Genomic DNA, 4,302 nt, shown 5'->3' on the forward strand with positions numbered 1-4,302 from the left:
TGATTAATATTAATTCATAATTAATCGACGGTTAAGATTGCATCACGTTATTCAGTACATGAATTCGATGCACTCCTTTCAGTAACTGTATTACTTTCCTTTAGAATTATTAAGGTTGACACTATTTGGCTCTTGGCAGCTTATTACTTCATTTTACATTTTTTCTTGATATTTTTCTTCTTAAAGTGCAGAGCCCTTAGTTTATTGCTCATATTATTATCCATTCAAAATTTAGACTAACTGCTACTAACAATATTCATAACAGCTACGGGTGTTCACGAGCCGAGCCGAGCCAAGCCGAGTTTTCTGCTTAACGAGCTCGGTTCGTGAAATGGGATAAAGAATCAAGCTGAGCTCGAGTCGAGTCAAGCCGTAGATTTTATGACTCAGCTCGTAATGGATTTAAGGGTATTTCGAGCTGGCTCGCGAGCGAACTCCAAAAAATTCAATTTTTTGTAAAGAAATTCCTAGGCAGTGACTGTTTTTTCGAGCTAGGCTCGGCTCGTGAGGCTAACGAGCCGAGTCGAGCATGGCTCAGACTCGACTTGTTCTGTCTCATGAACCGAGCCAAACCGGCTAGTTATCTGACAAGCTGAGCCTAGCCGGCTCATGAGCGGCTCGGATCGTTAAGCACTCCTAATAACAGCTACTTTTTATCATCATAAAACTTCTTTTGAAATCCTAACCAAATCTTTAACCACAAATTCCCTTAATTACACATAAATTCTACATCCTTGTCTTGGAAGTTACTATAAATCAGTCTGATCAGATAGATAAATCTTATTACCACCAATCCATGGCCCATGTTCCTTGATTCAGACATCATTTAGACGTTGCTATGCCGTCATCCATACTCATTCAACTTGAGTCACATGTCTCAAACAATCTGAGTCTTATAATCCTTTGTTAAACCTGAAATGACACTTGAGGAACTCCCCTCGGTAAAATCTACAATCTAAAAATTTTATACAATTTTAAATTATTAGTTCTTGAAATCATTAACATTGTATTTCTCTTTGTTGCCTTATTTCCACCCATAGAGATGGACGCGGGCCGGGGACCCCATGCCCCGGGCCCGTCCCCGTTACCCTCTCTGAGGACCATCCCCGCAGGCAAGGATTTTTCTTCTGACCATCCCCGGCCCGCGGGGGCAAAATCATGACCATCCCAGTCCTGGCCCGGCCCGATAACCGGGGCTTTGCAGGGAATTTATCCCCCGAACGGGGATTTTTGTCCTATGTAAATCAAAACTTTCCGTAAAATTAATTATTTTAATTGTGAAAAACTAGTACATTGATAAGTATTATATTTAACAATTTGACTTTTTAATTTCAGTTAGTTAATTAACTTAATTCATTAAAAAGACATAATTTAAGGTAAGAAAATATAAAGTCTAACAATTTCTTATAAAATTTAAATTAAGATTTAAAAAGTAAATTGATATGAATAATTGAATATGGTGAATAACAATTTCTTGGTAAAAATTGGAACATACTCATGGATTTCAAAGCAATAAAATATAATCATCATTCAAACAAAATTGATGCAACTATGCATCTATGACATTCACAGTTCAAAAAGCTTGTAAACCATATATTTCCAATTTCTTAACAACTTGTTAAAGTTAAATGTCATCCAATTTCTGAATAGCTGGAACGATAATCTACTTTCATTAAGTGATTTATAAGATAATCGAAAACTAAGGATCTTAAATACTATTTGAAATTCAAAAGAACTGCAGGGAGGGGCCATTGAACGACTGGAAAAAGCTAGGGTCTATTTACGGAAAGTTAAAATGTTGGATTGCTACCGCTGGAGTACTCAGACAACTCCAACAAGAATTAATACAATAATTATATTCAATCTTAACATAATTTATTAAGTAAATTGCTTAGTTATTCAATTGTATGGTGGCTTAGGTTTAGTTAACCATGTTAATTAATTAATTTTTCATGAAATTAACATAATTAAATTCAATTTTAACATAATTTACTAGGTAAATTGGTGAATTAATTCATAAAACAGTATCTCCACTACAACTAATAAAATTAGTCCATTTGTGAAAGGGACAAATCACATTATTTGATTAAGTTTAACATCATATTTAATCGATCAATTAATTAATTACAAGGATAATTGAATTTGTGTAATTTGTAAGTCGTTAAGCAATTGTATATATTCTTATATTGGTTTGTAAATTGTAATAATCTAATTAAATTTATTTTTAGGCCATGTCCCATGTATTATTATTTTGTGAAATTCACAAAGTAATAATACATATATTTAATTATTAAACTCCCTCGTTTAAATTATTTTTCNAGTCGAGCCGAGTTTTCCGCTTAATGAGCTCGGTTCGTGAAATGGGATAAAGAATCGAGCTGAGCTCGAGTCGAGCCGAGCCGTAGATTTTATGACTCGGCTCGTAATGGATTTAAGTGTATTTCGAGCCAGCTCACGAGCCAACTCCAAAAAATTCAATTTTTTATAAAAAAACTCCTAGGCAGCGACTGTTTTTTCGAGCTAGGCTCGACTCGCGAGCCTAACGAGCCGAGTCGAGCATGGCTCAGACTCGACTCATTCTGTCTCATGAACCGAGCCAAACCGGCTCGTTATCTGACAAGCTGAGCCGAGCCGGCTTGGATCGTTAAGCACTCCTAATAACATCTACTTTTTATCATCATAAAACTTCTTTTGAAATCCTAACCAAATCTTTAACCACAAATTCCCTTAATTACACATAAATTCTACATCCTTGCCTTGGAAGTTACTATAAATCAGTCTGATCAGATAGATAAATCTTATTACCACCAATCCATGGCCCATCTTCCTTGATTCAGACATCATTTAGAAGTTGCTATGCCATCATCCATACTCATTCAACTTGAGTCACATGTCTCAAACAATCGCAGTCTTATAATCCTTTGTTAAACCTGAAATGACACCTAAGGAACTCCCCTCGGTAAAATCTGCAATCTAAAAATTTTATACAATTTTAAATTATTAGTTCTTGAAATCATTAACATTGTATTTCTCTTTGTTGCCTTATTTGCACCAAGGTTTATGGTTTATCACGCCTTTAAAAGCCCGCTAATTTTGTTTTGGACTGATTTTTTATGTATTATTTCAGTCCTATCTCTTGAAAGATCAGTCCTTTCTATTGAAAGAGGAGTAGGGCAGTAGGCTATCATTAATTCATTTTGGCATATTTTATGGTTTAATTGTCAAACCCTCCCTATACCTCTCCAAGCAGTGGCTTATATTGAACGTACATATAGCAGTATAACCCTATGTTGGAGTAAATATAATAAGCTTCACAACAAATAACTAGGGCTGCAAAAAACCGATTAACCGAACCGGATATATGCTTTTTGTAACCGAACCGGTTTTTCGATTCAAGCCATATTGCAAACCGAAACCGGTCCGGTTTTTGCATAAACCGGTTTGCAAACCGAACCGAATTTTCGGTTTGTAATCCGGTTAACCGGTTTTATTAATAAATTTTTTTTTGCCTTTTTTTTATATGTTCTGATAAAAAAAATTCCTATTTTTGGATGACAATTTCAAGAAACGAAACGATCCACAACAATTTGACCAATTAATCACCAATTAATGCTACTGAATTCTTCTCATCCAAACATAATAACTAATAATCACTAATTACATTATCATAAAATACAAACTATTCCTTTAAATTTTAATGATCAAGTACAAAAGTGATTAAGAAATAACAAGTGAAAGTTGTAAACAGACATTTTCCCTCCACATTAAGGCTCAAGCATTCTTCAATTGGCCAAGTGCAATCATAGAATCACCTGCAAGAGGAACGAAATCAGCTTTAATATTTTCTAAATAAAGAGAATGCATTTTGTTTTCAGCAAATGTCATTGTAGAAAAATAAAATAAACACATAAATAATATGATACAGTGAATGATTCCATAGGATTCTTTATAAAGAAATAAAAAAGAATATGTGGTGGGTATAGCTCAGAACTTTGACATCCTAAATTCCCAACTGTTGGAGTAGGTGCCCTAGAGCCAATCAATTATTGTATAATTGACTCTTTGTAATAATGTTCATTAATCAATAAACGGCATTTTATTCTATATCGCGTAAATCATTATTAGTGCAATATGTATTGATATATGTCCTTAGAATGGTAGAACCGTGACGAGGGTATCAAGTGTTTCAAATCTTGATAGTGAGAACCCTATGAGCACATATGGTGGCCATTCTAGAAACGTCCGTAGCCCCAGTATTATTCTGAAGTAAGGGCACAGATAATACGGNGATTTTTCCTTTGA

The sequence above is a fragment of the Pistacia vera genome, unplaced genomic scaffold, assembly GCF_008641045.1.
Source record: "Pistacia vera cultivar Batoury unplaced genomic scaffold, PisVer_v2 Contig208, whole genome shotgun sequence".
Lineage (NCBI taxonomy): Eukaryota > Viridiplantae > Streptophyta > Magnoliopsida > Sapindales > Anacardiaceae > Pistacia > Pistacia vera.